This window comes from Triturus cristatus, chromosome 8 (assembly GCF_964204655.1).
Source record: "Triturus cristatus chromosome 8, aTriCri1.1, whole genome shotgun sequence".
In the NCBI taxonomy this organism is placed as follows: Eukaryota; Metazoa; Chordata; class Amphibia; order Caudata; family Salamandridae; genus Triturus; species Triturus cristatus.
Genome location: NC_140591.1, coordinates 1,611,460,409 through 1,611,486,820, shown reverse-complemented (window position 1 = coordinate 1,611,486,820; position 26,412 = coordinate 1,611,460,409).

The window sequence follows — 26,412 nt, the reverse complement described above, 5'->3', positions numbered from 1 at the left end:
CGGAACGTCCACCCTGCATACATTATACCTGTTGCAGATAAAATGTAGCGCAGGGGATTTATAAAGTGACGCGTCTGGCTAGATGCGTCACTTTTGTAAATATGGTGCAGTGAGGTGCAGTTTTTACGCTACCCCCGGGTCACAAAACATGACGCAACAGCAGCGTAAGTGCCTCATAAATGAGGCCCTGACTCTCATGGTTGTCTGCAGCAACAACTTGGTGGACCACTTTAGGGACTACCTGCTCTGAAGACATCAGATGACACCGGAAGGTCATCATCATGCTGGCTCCTGTGTCTGTCAGAGCCTCCACCCTTTGTCCATTAATGTTATGTTATGTTAATTGGCTTGTATAGCGCATGAATCACCCCCGGGGGGGGTCTCTCTGCGCTTGCGGAGTTGCGAAGGAGGTGCAGTAACGTGTTATTCCAAAAAGAGATCAGTTTTCCGTGTCTTTCTGAATTTCAGGTAATCCGTGCATTGTCTTAAGGGCAGGGGAAGTTGGTTCCATATTAGGGGCGCCTGATAGGAGAAGGCTTTACCTCCTGTACGTGTTCTTTTTACCCTGGGGATTTGAAGCAGGGATTTAGATCAAGAGCTCAGGTCCCTTATAGGGATATATTGGTGGAGCCTCTCCGCCACGTAAGGGGGACCGTTGCCCCACAGTGCCTTGTGCGTCAGGCAGCAAAGCTTGAATTTCACTCGTTTCCGCACAGGTAGCCAGTGGAGTAATCAATGCCTATACTTTTTAGTATTGTTAGGCAGGAGTATTCTCTGTACCGTTTCACTGTAACCAAGGGACACTAGGGTAACCTCAGCTGTATCCCCACCACTAACTGGGACTAGCTCCTCCCTAGGTGCTTTAATAGCCATCCCTAGTGACTGCCCACTGGTGGGGTGCTGTGCCCGCTTAGGACACTTGGGATCCCCCCTTGAAGTGTCCTTTCTGAATACATACAAAACTCTTCGCCGTATCTCCCCCATATACCTTCTAATGAACCCTGGTATTGATCCAGCGATCCATCTCCTTGTTAAGCTTCCCGGGGTCAGAAAGCCTACTGTCAATCAAGGGCTGGCTCAGATCTGAAAAACAAAGAGACTAAACATGTGCTCTTGTGCAATCAAATTTACAGTACCTGACAATCTGTTACCTTACTGCCATTCGCCCAACCATCAAGTGCCTTGAAGAAAGAATCAACACACTCTACCCATGTCTGAGGGGCAAGGTTCACAGTATCCGTAAACTTTTACCTGCATCTCACCGCGTTCAGAACATATCGCCTGACCAGGGCCTCCTTCATGGAAGAGCATCGTGTCCTGTCCCCTCCCTCTAGGGTCAGTAAGGTGCCCCTTCCATCACATGAGAAATGCTTCCTCAAACTTGCCCCCCAATCCCTGTCAGTAATCTTATGCATTTATAAAGCTATCTCGTAGGTTTCAAACTACTGATCTATGTCAATTCCCACTTCATAATCAGGCACCAGACCCTTGGGTAAGTGTACTCTCTTCTCAGAGGACACTGAAGACATGCTACCACCTTCTGTGCTGGACTCACCTCTCTTGGGTTTCAAATCCAGCTCTTTCAAGCTAAACTCCTAAGCTAGAAGCATTTTCTTCTTCTTCATGACCAATTTTTGCTTTTCCACATCCAAATTAAGCTTCCTTTCTTCCAGTCTTTCCTTCAACTCTGCAGCAGTCAGACCTTTAGAGGAAACACTGCTGCCAGCTCTGGAGGGAGTTGTTCCACCATTCAGGCTGCCCCCCCGCACCACAAGCAATGCTGGCTCCTCCAGCCACCCCAGATGCAGACTTTGTTCCTCAACCTCCACAACATCATTCCCATCTTCTGGGTGCACAGCTGCATCCCTGTCTGCTAACCAGGCCCTATGCGCCTTTTGCAGCTTCTCTTTTCTGGTGAGGGCTTTAAATCAACATTTGAGATCCCTGCAGAAACCTTTGAGCTGGTATGCAAAAAGATGGGGGGACCTTTGAGCCGGGCCACCGTGTAGGTTTCCAGGTTCTCCTGCTCAAACTCTAGTATTGTAGGTACAGTTGTTGGCCCTCCAGATTGAGATATGGTTGTTGCAAGAACTCAAAATGTTGCCAAAAAAGAAGAGTAGTATATTGGTACATAATGGTCTGAGATCTGGAAGAAGTATACACAAGTCACGGTCTGTCAGGCGCAAATACAAGTTCTATCCTCATAGCTGAAGACCAATGTTAGAAATTGGGTTTCTGATTGGCAGAGGTATGCACTCTGTCCAAGCAGGAACCACAATCCTAGTCAGGGAAAGTGTCATCCTTGATGACTTTAGGAATGATCGCATCGGTCTTTGCCTCCATTGGAAAAGCAACATTTTACTATTCCAAAGACTTTGGAGTCTTTGGTGAAGTCGCGCGCCTGTCAAACACAACTCCTGGGCTTGATCTGGATTGCGGCGCCCGCTAATGAGGTCATACTGGCGAACCTTACTAAGGTTCTAGTGAGTAAATAACTCTTTTATTCTTTGAGGTCTCTTTGCGTGCACTTTGTCTTTACCACTTTCAAATTGTAACGTTATCTTGCAACTTGTGATTATACATAGATGCTCTTTGAAATCCTGGTTGTAACTATCTTTAGCCTTAACGCTCCGGAATACATATGACTGTAAATTGCGTAGCAGCGTGGTATGTTTATGTATGGTCTAATCAGCAGGTTATCGGTCACCGATATGTAGATTTCTTTGCAATCCTGTCATTGTTTTCAACTTCGTAGCAGATGCTGAAGTTGTGCTTTCACTCCACATGCGTTAAGCATCGATTCCGTACTTCGACTGCAACACACGTGACATGCACGAGCAGTTTGCATGGACCTCGGCAAACTCTCTGGGAGAGGACTGTTGATCTTCGGGTTACTTATCCCCTAACTTGCCAGCAGTTGTAGCATCCTCCCAAGCCTGGGTACCTGCCAATTACTACTTCACACAAGGAGCTTAGTTTTACATGTCTTTATTCCTCTGCGTGTAACTGCATACTCAATATTCTAAACCAGCGTTCAATGTATTCCGCTCTAACACTTACGTCACAGTTCTATGGAGTGCCTCAGGAGCCAAATGGGTTCCATCATTTCTAGCTCACAAGACACTACACATATGACCATCTGCACATTTAAAAAAATCACAACCAAGTTCAGCTGTTCCAAAGTTCCACTGCACTACTTTAAATATTACCAGAGGACCCTGGTGCGTGGGTACCAGAAAAATTTAGTTTCACTACATAGTACTGTGACTTCCACCTGCATTGACCCCAGAATGTTCCCCACTTTGCCAAGGATCAGCGAACTGTGGTGATAGTGGGCTTCAGTCCCTTTTTGAGTGGCCCTGAATCACCATCAAGTCAATGGAAGGTATGTATTAGGTATTTGTAGAGCTCAAACCTAGCAGAAAATCAAACAATGATTGGATGGGAAGCTGAGTTCTGAGCATGGATGTGAGTTTTTACTTCATCGTGATCCAGAGTTATTTAAAGGTATGTCTTCTGCTCTATCCTAAAATTAAAGCTGAGCTGGGGTGTTCCTGATGGATGCCAAATCCTAAGGGGAATGGAGGTCCACAGAGCATAGCATTGTCACCTTCTAGATTTCAAAAGTACGAGGGTATGAACTGTGGTTCTGAAGTTGTTTTGTAGCATGAATAGCTTCACTTTCTGGAATAGATAAAGCTGGTAACAGACTCTCTTAGTTTCTTGGTGATATATTATTTGAATGTGAGGTTATTGTCCAGGGTGAATCTAAGTGAGTTCACCATGGGTGAAAGTTGGGGTTCGAATCAGTCCAGGTTCATGTTGCTGCACTAGGTTTGGACTAGTTATTGCCTTATATTCTTGGCGAACAGTAGAAATTCTGTCTTTGTGATGTTAAGCTTCGGGCAGATGCTGGACAAGTTGGCTTGCATGTAGAGCAGGCATTTTTTGAGCTGTTGGATAGTGGGAGCACAGGAGACCTTGAAGAACAGTGTTTGTTATCAATATATTAGTGGATATCAATACTGGTATCAGGAAGTAGTGTTTTAAGGGTGTCCATATAGAGATTGAACTTGATGGAGGACAAAATGGAACCCTGACCTGGAGATGTCTGTAAGATAAGCAAATCTGGAACGCTTCAGTAACAATACATCGTAAACTTAGAGTAATGTCGAGGAGTAAAGTTTATTCCCTCTTCTCAGTTCCAGGCTCTCCAGTTAAGTCCTCAACCCCCACAACGTAAATCCCCGAACCACCAGTCCATTCCAAAAGTAAACACTCCACAGTAATGTAGTCACGAGCGCTTAGAAGAAGACGCTCGTGACAACACTGAGCATAACAACAATGAACATATGTAACACATCTTCCCCCTTAATTTTTTTTTTTTTTTTACATATTCACCCTACAACATAATCTTTAAATTTCTCAGGAACATGACGTTCACGCACACTTCTGGTGGAATCAGTGCTCTTCATAGGATGAAGACATTTCTGTTTGTTGGTTGTACCCCCATAGACAACATCACGAGAAATATTCTCATTAGGATCCTTAAGTGTCTGAAAATGCCCTTTAAAAATAGAAATTCTGTTGAAATTCCAAACACTACCACCCTCAATTCTGACAGCATTATTGAAGACTTCAATTACCTTCTTGGGGTCTGACCAGGATTGAGAACCCTTAGACACCTTCTTTTTTCCTTTAACAAACTAAATCACCAACAACCACCTTAGCCTTAGACGTAATCCCTCTTTTTTTTTTCATGACAAGTCTCATCTCCTCCTTATACTCATTAACTCTGTGTTTAACCAGGTTATAGTCTACAACGGTTCTATTATCATTCTTATTTAAATTCTTTTTAAGCCACTAAGGCACTAACCTGGTACTCAGTTTACGTCCCCTTAGAAGTTCAAATGGACTAACGAGAGTGACAGAATTAGGAGATGTCCTGTAAGTTAAGAGCATAGATTGCAAAGAATTTCGCCAATTTAAGCCACTATTGGTAGATAATTGTATAGCCTCCTTCACCACACAGTTAAAGCGTTCAACCTGACCATTAGCCTCAGGATGGAATACGGCTATTCTTCAATGAGTTATTCCACATTTCATCATAAGGATTCCATTTCCTTACTAGTAAATTGTGGACCATTGTCCGTGACAATTTCTTGTGGAATCCCTTCTCTACAAAATATATGATTCAGAAACTCAATGACTTTATGTGAAGTTACTTCATTAACTATTTTTACCTCAGGCCATTTTGAAAAATAGTCTATGAGGACGATTCCAAAACTTTCACTATTCGGTAAAACATGAAATGGACCAATGATGTCCAAATCTAATTTTCTCCAAGGGCCAACCGGGAGACTAACAGGATGTGGTTCAGCGCGCAAGGGTACAGCTGACTTGTCACTGATAGAACATTGAGGACACAATCTAACAAAATGTTCAACTGAAGAATCTATTCCAGGCCACCAAAATGACTCCCTGATTCGTCTTCTAGTGAAAGAAATGCCTAAATGTCCTTCATGGGCAATACCTATAATTGTATCCCTTAAAGCAAAAGGGGGAATGATTTTGTCATCTCTCATGACTAGTCCATTTTCAATAGCTAATTCATTCTGAATCTTAGAAAAACTCATTATGTCTCCAGACGACTTCCTTTGTTCAGGCCATCCTTGCAGAATGTACTCCTTTACAGTATTTAATTCAACATCTTTTCTCATTTCTGACAACCACACATCCTCGCAGAAATTGGATTTTTCACCATGGATCAAGTTAACATCACGAGAAGAGAAGGCTACCTCACAATCATCCTCCTGAAAAATTTCGTCACAGACAATGGGAAGCCTAGACATGCAATCAGCATGCATATTTGCCTTACCTTGTACATATTCAATGCGGAAACTGAAAGATTGTAATCTTGAAGAAAGACTAGCTAATCTCGCAGACATAGATTGACCTCCACCAGGGGACATTAAGAATACAAGTGGTTTGTGGTCGGTTTTGATGATAAATTCTGTGCCCCAAATAAAACTCCTGAAATGCTCAGCACCCCATACACACGCAAGTAGTTCTCTCTCTATCACTGAATAGTTTTTTTCAGCTTCCCTTAGTGCCCTTGAAGCATACCCTACAATCAATTCTTTCTCATTTTCCTTTTGCATTAACACACCTCCCAATCCCAGATTGCTAGCATCTACCATAATAATACATTTTTTACCAGACACAAATGGTTTTAAACATGGAGCATTTTCAATGAATTTTTTTAGCTCCTCAAAAGCAACGGACATGTCATTTGACCAGACACACTTTGCGTTTTTCTTCCATAAACATCTAAAACAATCCACTTTAGCTGAGTAATTGGGAATAAATTTCGCATAAAATTCCTTCAATCCTAAGAAGGCAACTAGTTGTTCTTTTGAAGATGGAATAGGTGTGTTAATTATACTATCAATGTGTTTACGTTTGGGTTTAATACCTTCTCCACTAATGGTGTGTCCTAGATATTCTACCTCCTTGGCTTTCATTTTGCATTTGTCCAATCGGAGAGTGAGACCGTTATCAGATAAGGCGGCTAATACCCTATGCAAATTAGCATCATGCTCTTCCTCATTTTTTCCATAGACTAAAATATCATCCTGGAATGCTATGGCACAGGGAAGTTCCTCAAGCGTCTCTTTCATCAACCTTTGGAATACCGAAGCGGCACTTGCAAGGCCAAAAGGCATACGACAATACCTAAATAAACCTTTGGGTGTAATAAATGCAGTTAAATTCCTTGAATCTTCTGCAAGGACAACTTGGTGGTACGCACTTGCCAAGTCAATACAAGAGAAACTTGCGCATCAGCTAAGGTAGACACCATTTCATGCAGATTAGGTAGAGGATGAGCATCTACCCAAATTGCACGATTTAAACTGCGTAAGTCAATACATAACCTAAGTTCCCCTGAAGGTTTGACCGAAATTACAATCGGAGAAACCCATGGAGAAGACTCTATGGACTCAATGATACCCTCCTCGCATAATTTTTTTAGCATCTCTTTCAACTTCCCTCTATATGAAATGGGGACATTTCTCACTCTGTGCCGTATGGGAATGGAATTCTCCTGTAGTTTTATAACATGCTCAAACCCTTGATATTTCCCAAGTTTATCACTGAACACATTAGGAAACTCATATCTCAATTTATTAATGAAGTTTGAACTTGACCCGTCAGGAGAATCAACCACAAAAACTGGTGGAATAGCCCTTGGGTCAAGTTTAATGCCCAGTTGTTCTTGGTGAGGCCAACCCAAAAGTGACTTCCCAGACTTTGCTACGTAAATTTTTCCAGACGCCTGACGCCCAGAAAATTGTAAGTTGGCTAAAAAAAAACTATCAAGTCAATTTTGTGTCCTGTGTAACCCCCAGGAGAAACATCAGGAGATGAAAGTTGCCTATTCAGCCATGTTTCATAAAAAATTCTTGCAGAAATGATAGAGTACAATGCACATGAGTCAACTGAGAAATTCAACTCTACACCATCTACATTAATGAAGCATGAAGGGAATTTTGAACAACTATTATCATCACAGATATTAATGACTGTGTTGATCTCATTTTCACTGTAATCACATGGAACATCATCACTTTCAGAACATTCAATGTAATTTACACTCTTTGGTACGCTCTTACAAAGTCTGCTGAAATGCCCTTTCTTGTTACATTTTGAGCATACTTTATCCAAAGCTGGACATCCTTTATAGTTTGCTAAATGAGTGTTGCTGCCACATCTGAAACAAAGTAATTGTGGATTTTCTTTTTCAATTTTCGTATTCGTATTCTTACTCCTGTTCTCAAATCTATTCGCGTTGTCATTTCTTTGGGTATAAATTATTTTCCTTTTGGTCTCAGTGTCCTTAGTTTCTTTGTTTACACTGAAAACGTCTCCTTTGTCATTGCCTCTAATCTCTTTCACAAATTTTTCTGAATGTTCAATAGATTTCGCAATATCTATAGCAGCATTCAATGATAAATCAGAGGTAGACCACAGTTTCTCTTGTACTTTCTTGCTATTTGTTCTCATTAAAATCTGATCTCTCAATACTTGCTCGTAAGAAATATGTTCAAAATCGCAAGAGACAGCTAACGACCTGAGTGCCGATACATAATCTTCAATAGATTCTTTTGCTTGTTGTTTGTGTGAATAAAATATGAATCTTTCCATGACGATGTTCTTTTTTTTACCAAAACGAATATTAAGTTGAGAGAAAGCGTATTGATACACATTAATTCTTCCTGGGCTGACTAATGCAGGTAACGTTTTGAATTCCTTTAAACCAAAACCTCCCAAGCAGTGTTTCAATAGTGATAACTTCCTTTCAGGTTCGCAGCCATCTCCTTCTAAACCTCCACATAAGCAAGAAATACAGGTTCCCAAATATCCCATGGCATTGGAGGCTCCCCTTTTGATGAAAGGAAAGAAGGTGGAGGGACGATTCCAGACATAGTGGGAGTAATACCAGAATGTGTGATAATTATATTGATAAACACCCAAAAGAAAATCAGAGAGAAAAGTAATGACGAATAAATAAATTTACAGTGAAAGAATATTTGAATGTGATGTGAAGTACTAAATATTAATAATAAACTAGTTAACACACTGTGCTGAAGTATAAATAATATGTTAATGAGAAGTTAAATGACATTGTGAGCACACGGTGTGTGCATCACCGATGAAACATCCAAAGCGAGTGTGGCCAGGAAGGGGTTAAAATTGTATAGTAATGTTCAATTAGTGGCAAAATCAGTACCTTATAGACATGGTGTGTGTGTGTCACCGATGACTTCTTAACATAGAGAGTTGAACGCTGATAAATCGGAATGAAAGAATCTGTGGATCGTGCATTAAAGACTTGGAAATGCACGAATCTGCAGATCGAAATAAAAGACTAGCTTTGAATGAAATGCTTTTCTGAGAAAACGTGATGACATCACTTGTTGAATGCCTCGTTGGAAATATCGTGTTAGAAAAAAAACTGTCAGTTGTAGCCAGGAGGTGCGAGAAATCCAAGTGGTAGGTAGAAGAAAATATTTATAGTTATTTCATAGTCTTCTTCTTTAAAAGAAAAACACTTACGACCACAACGGATCCTCTGCTCATGTGGCTGTCATCAAAATCGATTGGAACGTAGTCATTTTCACAGGCACATCCGATGATTTCCGTTCATAAGAATAGCATGAAATATATCCGGTCTAAAAGCAGTCCTTTCTTTAGGTGTATCCGTGCCTGCTCGTCGCCAGTGTAAGATAAGCAAATCTGGAACGCTTCAGTAACAATACATCGTAAACTTAGAGTAATGTTGAGGAGTAAAGTTTATTCCCTCTTCTCAGTTCCAGGCTCTACAGTTAAGTCCTCAACCCCCACAATGTAAATCCCCGAACCAATAGTCTATTCCAAAAGTAAACACTCCACAGTAATATAGTCACAAGCACTTAGAAGAAGACGCTCGTGACAACACTGAGCATAACAACAATGAACATATGTAACAATGTCCATGTGAACAAGCTGCTAATGGTTGGATGCATATAAAGGGAACCAGTCAAAAATGTTGCTAGTCAATACCGTTTGAGACTTGAGGGTGTAGATGAGGGTGGGATGATCAATGGTGTCAAAAGATGGTTGAAGGGTCCAGCAATATCAGGAGGCAGGGGTCCTCTTTGCCTGAAGTCAAGAGATCATTGTATCTTTTAATGTAGGTGTCGCTGTGCTGCAGCTTGAACTGTAGATGGATTGGTAGTCATGCAAGAGATGATTGGCGCTGATGTAATGCCCTGACTGCTTTTTCGTTGATCTTGCCAATGAAGGGTAGGTGAGGAATAGGGTAATAGTTGGTGAGGTCATTGGCATCTCATGTGGGTGTCTTCAGGTGTGTGAGGACTTTCCCCATTTTGACAACTTATTTGAGGATGTCTTGAGTGGGAGAGACATGGCTGCTGGTGAGGTGTGCGGATTTTTCCACAGAGAGTTTTGAAGAAAGATGACTGAATCGCTATAAGGGTGGTTTTGATGGAGTTGAGAATGTTGGTGAGGAATATAGCTGTTTACATTGCGTGCGTTTGCATGTGTTTACAACGCATGCGATTACAACGCGGTCGTTAGAACAACTGCGTTGTTACATCGCAGCACCATTACAATGCACGTGATTACAATGACTTGCTCTAGGGGGTGCCCTGGACTTAGGAATTGTATACATTACTATTCCAACTCCAGTGTGTGCAACAGTAGGGAAGGTTTTGGAATAGGAATTATACTATTTCTTAGTTTAGAGCGCCCCTAGAGCTAGTCGTTGTAACGACTTGCGTTGTAATAGTACTGCGATGTAACAACGCGGTAGTTGTAATGACCGTGTTGTAATCACATGCGTTGTAACGCATGCAATGTGATGGCTGTTTCCTGTTGGTGAGATCTGAGAGAGACAAGGGGTTGAAGGATGACCACTGTGGGTTGCAGCATGAAGAGTGTCATAGGTGAAGTGTGGATGATGTACTTCTGGATCTTCTGTATTAAATCACAGAAGAAGCTGAGGCTGATGGCATTGTACATGTCTGTGGAGTGTCGGAGTGTGGGATAGGAGGGACAGACAGGGAATTAATGAGTGCTTGATAGTCTTGAAGAGCGTGCTGCTTCTCTTTGCACCGTCATTGATAGCGTTAGTATAGTGCTTGTCTCATATGATAAATTGTTTGTGTATAGCATAAAGGGACTTAAGTAGCATGAGATCATACACGGTTCTGTTTTTCTTTAATTGTTTTCTGGTTTGAAGATGGAGCCTTTGTTGTCTACAAGTTCTATGGAGTACAAGGGTATTCAAGGGGTTGGCTTTCACTTTGCATGTTTTAATTAGTGCATAGCTATTCACATGATCTTCCAGAACTGCATTGGAAGAGTTGACTTCGGATGTGGAAGTGTCCTGGTGAGAGATGAGTCATACCCATAGGTTGTTGATGGAGAAATCTTTGAAGGATGTGATGGCAAGTTATTCACTTTTGGGTTAATCTTGAGTGGTTGGATGCTGAGCATGGTGATGGGGATGGAGAGGTGGTCGGCCTAGTCCAGGAGTTGCCATTGGATGGTTGATGATGGATCCCAAGGATGCACTTATTGCTAAGAAAAGAGCACTTAATGCAGCAGAACATGAACAGCCCACATTTTCTCATGCTTACTAACGTGAAATTACCAAAAATACTCCAATTACTCCTAAATTAATAAAATTTCTCCCAGGCCTAATACTAAACCCAATCACTAAACCTTAAGCTACTAGTAAGAAATAGGTTAATAGAAAATATAGCTCTTTTTGATGAGCCATGATACTGCTTCAGTTCATCTTGCCGACCACTGTACAAAGAAGAAAAAAAGAAAAGACAACCGTATTTGTTTAATGATAAAACAAAATGGTGGTTTCATTGAAATAAGAACACACTTTAGTACATGTTCTCATTATAAAAAATGTTCTTATACATTTAAAAACTTGTAAAAAAGGTACAATTATTTGAAAATGTGTTTATTTAATATAATATTAAAACTGTTTAATAATTTTAATTTATTGTTTTTTGACACTAAAACTTTTTTAAACCAACTTTTCTTGTATTGAAACTATATTGCATCTAACCAATTTCATTGTCTTTTTTAAGTGTATTTTATTAATTTATGGAACATATACTGCAATTGTAGTACATTGTTTAAATTACTACAGAAGAATATGTAACAAGTATTGCTTCTTTTGCAAATAAAGTACCCTATTCTATTTTGATATTTACTAAATGTTAATTGAAATGAAAAAGCACGTCGGTTTTTCTTAAAATAGAGAAGTCATTTTAAGCATTTACTCTTCTTCATTAATGTTTACTAAAGTTTCAAAGCTATAACACTAGCATTATTTTTTACTTTAATATTGAGAAAAGGGTATTATCTTTAAAATTGCATTCAAAGATATTGTTTTGTGGGATATACAATTAATATTCTAAATTAAATTCCACTAACTTTGGAAAAGAGCATGCTTTTGCTGGTGGTCATATTTAATAATATATCTCCAAACATACAAACATTGAGGAAATGCATGTATTGAGGAGGGGGGCTGTTTACTATTTTAACTTGAAATCCTAAAAACTTTAGGATGAAGGCATCTATTGTGGTGGTGGAGAGGCATGACTAAGACCTGCCGGAAATGAGGGAGCCGAGTGGACATGCTCCACCTCGGCTCCCGGTCTGTGCCAGTGTCCTGAGCGCATACGCCCTAAAACTTGCCAAACCGGCTGCAGAGGCTGTGAAACTGCGACCGATCCAGTGGAGGCTGAGCGAATGCCGTCTCACATTAGGAAAAGACCCCTTTTGTGACTCGCCGGGGCTCCATGAGAGCTGCTGCAGCACGAGACAACATGGTGGCCGCCGTTTCCAGGGGACAGAGGAGCCGCTGACGCCCAGGCGACTTACCGGAGGAGAAGGGAAGGACTTGAGGCGTTCACGCTCACACAGTGACCTCTATAGGAGTGGGGTGCAGGAGGTTTTCCATCACACTGGAGCAACTGCAGCCCGTAAACAGAGGAGCTTGTGGAGGGTCTTTGCTGCACACATGTGACCCCTGGGATGGCACTGCCTGTGCAACTGGTGAGGACGCCCAGCGTGATGGGATCAAGGGGCAGCGGGAGCTTTTTTTTCATAATCTTCACACAGGTAAGGCTGCCTACGAGTCTTGAAAATACGGGCTGATGACTTTGCTAATTGCGTATCTGCCTGTCTGCCTGACTGACCTTAACATGGCGGCTGATCATGATCCCTAGAAGTGCGGCCGTACGCGGAAAGCCAGTCACTTCAGCTAAAACTAAAGATCACCACGACCTGCTATTAAATAGGCTTAATTGGATTTGATTTTTAACTGCTAACCACTGATTTCGGCCAATGTATATCTGCCTGACTGCCTGCCTGACCCTAACATGGCGGCCGATCGAGAGAGAAACAGTGACCAGAGCTCAATTCATGGTCAGCGTGAGATACGCACGTCTAACATGGGATGGAGCCCAGCATGACCTCTCGATCGGCCCGGGGATCAAGTGTGCTGCTTCCCCCACCACCATCCGACCGTCTACCCCTATGGACGTCTCCAACTCGGGGATCCCTCCAGACCCAAGACCACCACCCTTGAGTGCAACACCACCTGATCACCTGGCTGAACGATGGCAAGAATTTCCTGCTCTGTAAATATGTAATATATATTTGTCCAAGCCTAATCGCTGATGAATGTAATTCTGAGTGAATTTGCAATTTGCATATATATAACTCAAACCACTAGTATATGTAGTGCACCTTTGTACTTACTACCATTCCTATGTGATTTTAGAGTTTGTCTGTTTGTATCTCTTCCTTGAGTGACTTTACAACTTGTACATTTGCAATTTTTTTCTGTTTGTATCTCTTATGTAACTCATGTAATCCAAAGTCCTTATGTAACGCAACTGGTTCTTTTGTAAAGTGCTCTGACACCTTCGGGTAATGTTCGCGCTGTTTAAAATCTCATTAAATAAATAACTACTATTCCAACATCAAGAGCTATAAACATGAGGTTAAGTGGATATATATTGTGGGGACTTATTTACTGTTCTACCTGTAAGGCTTACAAAAATTGGCCTTTGTGCATCTATTTGGGAAAGGGGGTATTTATTCTTCTAACTCCAAGGACTACAAATATTTAGGTATGTGCATATGTTGTGGGATTGATAAGTAATATTCTAACTTCAAGCACATATATTATCATCAGAGGGGCATATTTACCATTGTTACTCCCAGTCCTACTAACTTTAATGTAAGTTCCCATATTGGGCGGCATATTTACTATTCTAACTCCGAGACTTACAAACATTGGCATTTGTGCATCTATTGGGATGGCCCCTATGTACTATTATCACTCCAAGGTCTACAAATATTTGGATATGCGCATATATCTTTGGGTCATATTCACTATGCTAACTGCAACGCTAATATGGTTTGGGGAAAGTGAATATCTTTTTAGGGGCATAGTTACTATGCTATCTCCAACACCTACAAACATTGACCGCGGTGCGTATATTGTTGGGTGGATATTTACTATGCTAACTATGAGATTTACAAACATTGGGATACATGCATCTATTAAGGAGAGGTGCAGTTACAATTCTAAATCAAAGACTCCAAACACTGGGGTAGAGGTATCTATTGGCGTGGGACCTATCTACTGTTCTAAGGCCAAGCCCTACAAACATTGGAGTACATGCATCTATTATTGGGAGGGATAGTCACTATAATAAGCGTAAGGCTGTCTAAAATTGGAGTGAGTACGTACATTGGGGGAGGAGAGGGAACATTTGCTATTCTTATTCAAGACCTCCAAACATTGGTGTGAATGCATATATTGTATGGATGCCCATTGTTACCATGCCAGCTCCACGGCCTACAAACATTGGGATATAAGCATATATTGTGAGGGTGGGGCATTTTTTATATTCAAACACCAAGGCCTATGAAACACATTGTGGTAAATGCTCATAAGGGGGTGGCATACTAACCATTCTAAATACAGTCCTACAAACATTGTTGGAAGTGCAAATTAATTGGCGGCATGTTTAACATTCTTCTCTCGTACCAACATAAGGGCTCTACATTTATTATAGGTGGAGTCAGATTTACTATTATAACTCAAAAGTCTGAAAACATTTGTAAAACATTGCATTAATCTGCAGGGGGCCCTAACAAAATGTCTGTGTCATACTTATTATTCTAACTGTTGCCACAAACAATAAGGAAAATATCAATTTTAGTGGTGGGCAATTTACTATTCAGACGCTAAGGTCTATAAATATTGGGTTAAGTGCATATATTGGGTGTATATTATGTATTTTAACTCCAGTCTCACAAACATTGTAAAAACGGAACAAAATTCTGAGGAGTAAATTTACTTTCCTCCTAACCCCATCAATACAAACATAGGAGAATGTATATGTATTGGGTAGAGGGTCTTATTTACTACTGCAATACCAAAGTCTGCAATCTTTGGTGTAAGGATGTACATTTGTGGGGGTGCATATTTGCTTTTCTAACTCCAGTTTTTCAAACATTTGAGAATTGATCAATATTATTGGGGACATATTTCCAAGTCAAAGTCCAAGGCCTACAAATATTGGGTAAGTGCAGAAGTCTGGGGGTATACTTGCTATTCTATCTCCATCCCACAGACATTTGAGTGTCATGATCTGGGGTCCCCCAGAGCCACGAGAGTCAGATTTCCAACCCCATGGTGCAAGGCCTTAGTTCAGTGCCCCAACACAAGTCAGGAATCCAGTTGGACTGCAGCCTGAACACAACCCTCTAAGATGCACTGTGTGGGTGGTGTACTCTGGTCAGGATTAGTCCTTCTACATGAGTCCAAGAACACAGAGCAGCTCCAAACTCTCTTCTATTAATGAACAACACACTCAAAACAGAACTAAAAAAAAGAGGATAAAACTTTCAAATGTTTATTTTCTAAAGCCCATTTCATAAAGTGTGACTGTGTGGAATGTAAACATAAATGTAGTAATACAAAAACAACATGAACATTCTTAACATTGTTAGCAAGATCTTAGCATCCTAACACCCTATCACTGTTTCTAAGTGGTATGCTAAAAATTAGCAGAAGCATAAACTAGCAGGCCTGTAAATCCAGCTTCCTTAGATGGATCTCACAACACACCTTTTTCAGTAAGAAATAGTGTATTTGCTATTCTCTAGTGCAGCCCTTGCCATGGAAGCAGCTCTGGGCTAAAGGACACATCTCTATGCCACTTTCAGATCTCCAGAGCAACCCAGACTGGGGCTGGTGGGCAGCAGGCTGGTGTGACCTCTAGCCTCTTGTCCTGTCACAAAGCCTTTCCAAACTATGGCCAAATACAGGATATTGATTGCACCTGTTCAATGAATGTTATCCTATATTTATAAGTTTGGCAACACTAAAGTCCCAACAGGACAAATAAGTATGGGGACAAATGCATGATCTCAATTCACATACAGACATGTTCGCCCCCACTGTAAGGGTCCATATGAGCACGGCAGCGACCATAACATAAACAACAAAAATATGCATGCCTAGATAGGAGGCACACATGACGCTAACACTTTTGCATATGTCTAAAGTTCACCTTGTCCAAAAGAAAGAGAGAAAAGGAACTGCAGGCAATCACACGATACAAAATAGGAAGATTAAACGTGTTTATGACAGTAAAAAGCGCTAATAATGGAGAAAATATATTTAATATTCAACTCTACTCCTACAAACATAGTGGAAAGTGCATATACTAGAGATTGTGTCATAATTATGAACACTCGGTTAAGTGACTTATTTTATAGGAATCATAATTGCTATTCGAAGTCTAGTCCTACAAACGTTAGGGAAGGAATACATATTGTTGGGGAGGGCATAGCTACTATTCTAATGCCTAAGCCTACAGACATAGGGATAGGTGCAATAAATATGGGCCCAGAATTACTACTATTAAATTACTTTAAATATTACTTATTTCTACATTTAGAAACATATATATTTTTTATAACAATACTTAGCATACAATTTAAACAATAATAGTAAATATTGACGAAATAACTAACATCAATGCTATTGTTTAAAGTTCATAAATATATACATCTTTTTAGTTATATGTAAATAAAATGAAATATTGTAAACTTTGTAAATATCACTCCTAATATTTTTTTTAAATTATATAATATTTTCAATTTTTTAAATTAAATTATATGTTTTGAATTGTGAATCCTTATACATGTCTAAATGCTACCAAAACCTATAACACTGCTTCAAAATCAATATAAGTAAACTAAATAAATAATTAAATATTTACATATTAACATATTCAATCAATCAATAAAATTTTATTTCGGTTTTGTTAAAATAAACCATAAAAGTACACACAAGTACGACACAATAAGAATAAGTATTGGGAATAAGTTCATCATTGGGATACATCAGTGCTGAGTTAGCAGGAATTTTAGGCGGGCATACTTATAAATCCAGGCATTTTCTATATTTAAACAGCCGACTTTAAAAACTCTAATACAAAAAGAATACTATCACTACATAGTAGTTGTAAATACATCCTGGCAGGTCTGATCTGATAAAAATCAAGTTTCTTTAAAAGCGGGACCAGATAGCGTTTGCGGGGAAATTCGTAAAATTTACATAAAAACATAAAGTGCAGCATATCCTGCGGAGACTTTCCGTCGCAGCTGCAGGATGCTGCTTCTTTATTAAAAAACGAAATATATGGTCTGGCAAGCAAATGATGAAATAAATTCATCCGAAATCTAGTTAATAAAAATTTCTCATGAGAAGACAGAGATCCCAATAGGTAAGGCTGAGTGTGTGAAGTTGTTTTTAACATAAGAAAAATCCTGACGCTTGATTTCTGTGCCTCCTTAGCTTCTCTCATCATTTTCCTGTCCATCATGAAGGCTGTTTTTGTAGCCTCCACATCCCCCTTAATAATACATTCGGTAGTTTTGAATAGCTCACCCCGCCCTATGCTTAAAAAACCTTTCCTGATATAATTCAGCCAGGGTACAGCAGATGAGTTATCCATAGACAAGCAATCTTTAAAGATCATGTGCGTTAGGGGGATATCTGGGTTTAACCAAAGTTTTAACCAGCAAATCAGTGGTTGCAGGTAAAAAATATCATTGATATACTGTACCCCCAACTCCTCATGAACAGCTAAATTAGATGTACCTTGTGGGAGACACAGTAAGCGTTTCAGGAAAGTATTCTCCACAATCTGTAACCGCTCACCCGAGCTATACCCCCAAATTTCACTTCCAAAAGATGCCATAGCCACTGATTTGGCATTATATAATTGCAACATTGCACCAGTAGGCTTTCTCCCCAGTTTCGAGGCAAAATTAAAGATAGCTGCGTTCACCCTAGTAAAGTCCCCTTTCTTTTTCAGAATGTACGGGCCCCAATTCAGTTTGTTGTCAAAAAGGACACCGAGATAGGAGAACGTGCTAGAAATGGGAATCTTTTCATTGCCCACATTAAATAGAAAATTATTTTTGGGGGTTTGGCCTACCTGCATAATGAATGATTTGGAATTATTTATTGTGAGATCCCTGTCTGACATAAAAGATTTAAAAGCAGTTAAGATGCTTGGAGACCTCTTTCAGTCCTAGATATAAGGACCACATCGTCCGCATATAGTAGGACCGGGATACCCCGGCGCCCCACTCTGGGACAATCGGCCCCTACTTCCTGCAAAAAACTATCTAAGTCATTAATATAAAAATTAAACAAAAAGGGGGCCAGTATACATCCTTGTCGGACTCCCCTTTTGATTTTAAAGTCCTTCGTCACGCACAGATCCTGAGAAAATCTAACATTTGCTCTGGTGGATCTATGTAGATCTTCTAAGAAGTCCACAACGCCTCCATCAACCCCCTTTGCCCTCATGGACTGCCAGAGCTTCTTTCTGTTCACACAGTCAAAAGCTGAGGACAAGCCCATGAAGGCTAGGTGGACAGTCCGCTTATAAACCACTGTATATTTGCTTAAAATCAAGTATAAGTTCAGACATTGAGTGGTCGTGGATCGGCCTCTACAAAACCCATACTGGGAGTCGGACATGATATTATTGTCCTCTACCCAGGAGGTGAGCCTTTGCAGGAGGACCCTACCCATTACTTTCACCATGGAATCTAGGAGTGAAATAGGTCTATAGCAGTGTGGACTGCTTTTATCCCCTTTTCTAAAAACAGGTATTATAGTTGAAGTCCCCCAAGACTGAGGGCAACCTAGTTGAACTGCGGCGTTAAAAACCGATTCCAAAATTGGTGCCCAGAAAGAAGGGTCAGTCTTGAATAGATCGGGAGGAATCCCATCGGGACCAGGAGCTTTACCGGCTGTTAAGCCTACAATACCTTCCATTATTTCACCCCTCCCTAACATGAGCTTCTTAATATTAAACCAAATACAAATCTATCATCCTCTTCTTAGGGGCAGGCATACATCTGCTCAAAATGGGCCTCCCATTCCTCCTTCGTTATATAACATTCAAGACCTGCTCCTATCTCCTGGGCAAGAAATGTTTGTTTTAATATACCCCAGAACTTTGAGCTGTCCTTGAGTGTTTCAGGGTCCAATAACTCATTCCAGGCCTCATCCCTTAAAACTTCCTTACGTGTAGCTAATGCTATTTTATAATCCCTACGACAAGTTGTTACGTCAGCTTGCACTCTGGGTCTAGAAGCAAGAGCAACCCTCAAACTTCTTGCTGTTTTTGAACACTGCTGATCAAACCATTTTGGGCCCACTTGTATCTGTTTCTTGGCTGGTACTGTCAACAAGTCAGTAACCTTATCTATGACAGTCTGGAAAGCCACTAGAACCTTCGTATGTTGATGTCCCCCATGTGTGCAGATGACTATTTCATCTGCACATACAGATTTTATATCATTGTAGAACAGTTCCGGGATTACTTGAGACCATCTTAGTCTTCGCTTCCCATCAGCCATGCTGAGAATCCCCCGTTTGGGGTTTGATCCTAGTTTCGTTACCCAGGGACTGGTTAAATAAAGTAAGAGTGGGTTATGATCACTGTGTTCCCTTCTCGACAATTTGGAAGGAGTGTACAAAGTTTTGCATAAAAGATGTAATCAACACAAAATCAATAAAAGTCCCCTTCCCATGGCCCTTAACCCCTTCGCTGCGGCGCGAATTCCGCCGCAGCGCTGGGGGGGTTTGGGGGGGTTGACGGCGCCGCTGTGCTCATGACGGAACCACGCCGTCATGAGTCACGGGTGAGCTGTGCTCATGACGGCATGGTTCCGTCATGACTCCACCCACTGCGCTAATCGCCCGCACAGGCGGGGAATTAGCGCCGCGTGGGAGGAGCGGCCGCCAACGGCCGCAGCATGACGGAACCACTCCGTCATGAGCACAGCGCACCCGTGGCTCATGACGGAGTGGTTCCGTCATGAGCGGGGAACGGGTTAAAAGTAGGCATCACAAAACGCATATTTGGGTCCGTCAGAGCCATGGTTGATGTCATATCGAGGTCATTAATCATATCATTTAACAACTCCCCTTCAATTGAATGCTCAAAATGGAAGAATTGAGTTCTTGGACAGCACAACTCAGAAATACTTGTGGTTAAGGGATTGCCGCAGGGATGAACATTAAAATCACCTACAACCATGAGATTATGTAGAGTATGTCTCATAGAGTTATTAATAAAACTATTCAGAGCAGTTATGTGATTTTGATCGGGGCATGTAGAAACTGAATTATAAAAATTAATCAGACCAACCATACAATTCCTACTTTGCAGAGTTAGTGCAAGAATACCCAAATCGGCGGAAGATACAACACGAACTTTGCATGTCAGCGCTATAGAAACGTAAATGACCAATCCCCCTTTTGGTCTCCCTCTGTTAGATACAATTGCTGGTACAAAATATGCCTTATATCCCTCTAGAAGAAAATTACATTCAGTCAACCAAGTTTCCTGCAGACAAGTTATCATAAATTGTCTGACAAAAGTGATCCATAGGGGGTTCACTATCTTGGCAGCTAACCCTGCAATATTCCAGGAGATTAAGTTATTTTGACTTTTCCTATATGGTCTATCCTCTGCCACTCCTGAGTCAGTCTTACTCCCACTTCCTGAGATATCAGATTCCCCAAGTCAATCACAGGCTTCCAGACCGGACAGGGTCTCATATCTATTCTGAATTGGGAGTCTATGACAGATATTATTTAATCTGCTAAATATTGACTGGGGAAACACAGGAGGAGCAGAATGTAAATGAGATCCCACCATAGACCAGCCACCCCCAGAAAGATTGTCCTCCCGATTAAATCCTGCCCGATCCCTCCTGGGTATTGGCCTGTAAAAAAAAACCAAGGGTAATAGTTTAATTACGGTATCTTCTGTTGACTGTGGGCATATGCCCCTTGATAAAAGGCGACCCGCAATATAGGGCCTGTTGAATTTAATAATAATACAGTCGCCGCTCACTGCCTTATTATATCTGCCAATCCAGCTGACCCTGCGTACCATGATTATGTTGTTAATAAGGTTAGCTCCCCCAGGGGTATTCTGACTAAGCCAATACGCTGTTTTATTCAGCAGTTGCTCATAGCTTTCATGCTCTCCTGCTGAAAGGGCAGGCACTTGTCCCAATATAGTTACATAAGGGGTGGCTTCTGGGGGGAGATCAATGACCGCTTGTCTTCGCGGCACACTGGGTCCCTCCTCTAACCTTTGATTTACTACAGGGATAAGGGGATTGCTTTTGGAACCTAAGGATAGTACCACGGGTGTCTTTTCTTTTGAGGCACTCCTAGAGTTACTTAAGGCACTAGTAATACTAGATCCTGTATTAGTGTGCGCTGGATCGACCTCCCTATCATTGCTGCCGCCTCCTCTGTCAATCAAATGTGTTGGTTGAATATCAGCGTTCTGTGAGTCCACTATAGTTACGATATTTGATAGATTGGACATGAGGACTCCAGGTGCAATAACCTGGATTCCACCCCACACAGTTTTAATAAGATTGGTTCCAACAAAGTTTTTACCATAACCTCTAATTTCCCCCAGAAATATTCCTCAACATGCCCAGTAATAGATATTCCTCCATCATTCTGGGCATAGTTAGTTAAATCTCTTAGAGGCTCCTGTTCCGTGTCATGTATTTCTGCCGCTGTCAACACTTTTTTCCCTGCAACTACGTATCCCTGAAATTTAGTTGCTCGGGTTTTTTGTGAAATGACACCTAGTTTTTTCGAACGGGTAGATACATATTTATTTCGAACATCAAATTCATATAGAAAATTGGGCATTTTTAAAAATAAAACACTACCCACGTAGTATGCCTCTGCTCAGCTCTAATGAACAGATGTAGGGTTAGATTATGGAGTGATTGGAACAAACTGGGAGTTCGCACCTGTCGGCAGGCAGTTATCGCCTCTTTAAATCCCGACAACACAGCCCTGAACATTTTGCTGACTAGGTTTGTTACCATTGCTTCCAACATGTTTAGTCAGCGGGGGCCCAAAAAACTAGTGCTTGTATACCCCCTGATCTACCTGTTGCAAGTGACCAGCCACATTTACCTGCTCTGTAACCAAAGCAGTCCCGTGAGCTTTGCAGACTCGATGCTGCCAGTCATGAGTACCACTTTGCTGCAATCAATGGCTATTTTTATTTTGCACCAGCACTTTGCCAGACCTCGGCTCAGTTGGTATGATGCACTTCACACTGCCCTTCTGGCACGAGCTCACTAGATGGGACACATCTAAGGCATTGGAACGGGGCTTAATTCTTGTGTTGCTTCCAATGACGAACATTTATTAGATGTTCCCAGATAGCTTATTTATTGGTTGAATCTGATACACCACATCATTTTCTGTAGAAATGGCTGTCTCGTGGCACTTGCACTTTATTGAATTTTTGTGCCACTTTGAACGAGGAATAACTATCCCATATCCCTGTGTAGCCGACCAATGCGGCAACCTTAGCACGCTTCTTTTAAGAGCCGATGACGCTGTTTTGATAGGTGTGAACTCATCTTCTGCTCAACTCGTTTGAATCCGAGCCTGTTTTACTAATTGTACTCGCTGCCTTATATTGTAAAGGTTTTAAATAACCATAAACAGCGAAGCATTCTTATCATCATTATTATAAAACACTACCCACCCAATACTCCAATGTAAATCAACAACCCCAAAACATAATTGTTACATTTTTATAAATTATTTAATATTGCTACTAACAAAATGACTTTGAAAAAAGTTCTAAATATATTCTATTCAAAGTTAATATTGACTACAACCAAACGTTAGTAAACAATATTTAAATCGTTGATATTACCGCTAAAGAAAAGCTGTATACATACCCTCTGTATTCCGTTCCTCAATATTATTGTGCTCACAATATTTTGACCTCAATAATAATGTCCAACAATATTCTGGAGTCACTATTGAAACTCTGAACCATCAATAAGCATACGTCACAGAGTGTGACTAGCAGTTTAAGGGTGTTCAGTGGTACGCGGGGTGTCTATGAGATTGGGTTTATGTGTTGTGAGGATATGGGATTGTGTTTGTGTGGTCAAGGCATGGTTGTGGACATGTGTAAATAGGAGTTTGGACCTGGTGTACTTGAGGAGACCTTATGTATTTGGTAGTGGCTGAGAGTGCAGTGGCGCAGGTGTTTTGATCCAAGGCCTTTAGTGGCCCTAAAATGCCCAATCAGGTAATGCCCTTGTGAGACTCTGCCCCTAGCTGCGGAGGACCAGGTAGTGGGATGCCCAAAGGATTAGACTGATTAAGGGAAACCAGAGATAATTCTTCCAGAATACAAGAAAATATAGTGATGTCATTTCCTGTGGCGATGGATGCTGGGAACTTCAGAGCTATCACTTCCTTTAGTAAGTGTAGTATAATGATGATGTTAAGATGGGGTAAATTAGAATGTTTATGTAATGCGCGTTGTTATGTTTTGACTCGCGCATGGAGCCAACGCTGGTAAGGGGTTCGAATGGCAAGTGTCAGTTGCGGTTCGACCTCTAAGCCAGTGAGTCGCTGCATGGTGTGGGTGATGTAGGAAGTAGAATAAACTCCACTTGAGTATCATCTTATGGTGTACTTTACTTACTTCAGGAATTAATATGTTGGGTTGCCTGGCCTCTTTTAAACATGATTTTGGTGGGGAAACCAGGTAACTCACTTCCTGCACTGATAGATATTGGGGATATCAATTCATTTAGAGATGTTGTAGGGTGCAAATCTCCAGCACAGTTCTTTGTACCTAATAGTGACTTCATCAGGAGACTGTGTGACTGATTGTGAAAGAGCAGTGCATGCATGAGCACTGAACTGTCAGGACACAGGGCTGAGATGGTGAAGAATATAGGGGCATATCAGCAACAACCGGCAATAATTATCGCTCAGCGCTCTTAGCGTGAGGATAATTATCGCCGGGTAACGTGGATTTTTATTGCTGAGATAGCGTGCTATCAGCAACGCTTATCTCCTCAGCGATAAAAATCCTCACGCTAACTGCCTAACGTGAGATTATCGCTGGAAACCCAGCGATAATCTCACGCAATGTGGGGTTAGCTTGCTGATAGGGCCTCACAAACTTAGCCATGATATCCACCCTCCATAGGATATCATGGCTAAGTCAGTCCTTTTAAGCAGGCGTAAGGAAAGTAGCGATAACAGGGGTTATCGCTACTTTTCCTGACGCTATGCTTCATAGCGTGGGGCTTGATGATAGGAGAAATGTCACTTAGCAACATTTCTCCAGTCATGTCAGGTCAGGAACGCCCACTTTGCATCTCATTAGAGATGCAAAGCTGGGCGTTAGGAATCCCCACGCTAAAGCAAGGTTTCACTCGTTAGCGTGGCCTTGCTAATTAGGTGATAAAATTATCGCCGCTTTTCGTCCGAAAACGGCTGCAAAAGCGGCGATGATTTTTTATCGCCTGCTTGTAAATATGCCCCTTAGTACCCATGGACACGCCGTAGAAGTACAGTGTAAAGTAAAAAGGTGCGACATTATATCCCAATCTTGAGTGTAAAGTCAGCTTTATTTACTAAAAGCCGTAGGATAGGTTTGACATAGTGAGCTTACTGACCAATGCAGTACGAATGGACTTTGCATTGTTAACAATGAAGCCATTATCACACATCTCTCCAGTTGGACTACAGGGGGTTGATTTTCATTTTGGGAAGTTGCACTTTTTGTGCAGTATTCAGCTGTGTCACATAAAGTATTTTTCCTTTTTCAAAATTAAAAGCAATGTCTGCATTGGCATCCCTGTTGAGTGATACTGAATTGTCTGCTGAGCTTTGAGTTTCTACCACACACCACTTTATCGGGTAAGCCTCGGGTCTCTCTACCTCATTGCCTTGAAAGTCATGCCTTGAAGGGGGGCACTTGGTGCCCAGGTTTGGGTCCAATGGGGAGGTGGCCCCAGGAAACCAGAGGTAAAAGAGTGCACGTGTCAATATCTGGAGGCGCGTGACCCTGGTTGCCCTGGATTTCCCACACACCGGTTCCCTCGCATGCAGCCCATGACTAGGGCAGGTTGCAAATGCTAGTTTGCACCCTGATGGTTGAGCAAGGGGTACAATGGTACATGATTAGATAATTTTATAGCTGTAGGATATGGAGTGTAGAAATATTAGGGAACAGCAACGTGGTCTATTGCATCTGGGATGACTTAAATATTATGTAAGGATTCTCTATTAGGTTATGCAATGCTATGTTATGCTATGTTATGTTATGTTATTGTTAGAAGGCGACCTCAGAGGGGCCCGGAGGGGGCCCTGACTGTCCTGAGACCAACCCTCGAGGTATCGTAGCCGGGCACTGGCGGGAGACTCCTCAGGGGAGGAATCTCGTAACTAGGATCGTACACTCGGCACCACACGACAAAGAGACACCACACCGAGAGTTCTTAAGAGCAAATCTTTATCAGATCGGAGTGGTAAGATCTTTATGATCAGCAAAGCAATATATATACAAGTAGAGCGCGGGCTCACCAAGTCTTGGAGGGGGGGTTAGGAGGTAGCGGGACAGTCTTTGGGGGAATGGATCAAATGCAGGAGCGTATCCGGCGCACAGCTCACAATCCTCGAGCTGGGGGTTACGCTCGTCGTCGGGGGGTCCGGCGGGACCAAGGCAGTCTGGGGGCGCCGCGAGATACTCAGCAGGCTCGAGTACAAGTTCGGAGGTCTTACGATCTTCAGGGAGCCGCGAGTCACTCAGCAGGGCTCAAGCACAAGTTCGGAGGTCTTACGATCTTCAGGGAGCCGCGAGTCACTCAGCAGGGCTCAAGCACAAGTTCGGAGGTCTTACGATCTTTCAGGGAGCCGCGAGTCACTCAGCAGGGCTCAGGTGTTTCCAAGGCGAATCTGCCGGACAGTTCTAGGGCACCCCTTGTTATAGGGCGACTCCTCTTTGATGTCCGGAGTCTGTGCAGGCAGGGGTCTTGTCACCTGGGGGTGGTTGGTTGGGGGTTTCCTGCCATTGTCCTTTGATCCTTTCAGGGCCGGGTCGGGAGGAGCCCCAGACACCCAGCAGGCATGGAGCCAGCCCTCGGGGAGGCCGGTGGGTCGATCGAAACCCACCTTCCCAGGGAAGTGCAGAGGTGTGATGGAAACTGCTCCTCCCTTTCTCATCCCAAGGGGAGCGCGATGTCCTCCAGCCGGAGTGGCGCCTGTAGGCTAGGGTCGCGCTGGGGCCGGGCGGCCATCTTGGTGCATGAAGTGGGCACGCGGGCCCGGGGTGGCCGAAGGAGGAAGGCCTACGGACGGGGGAAGTCTGGGTCGGGTGGGTGTGTTCTGGTGGGAAG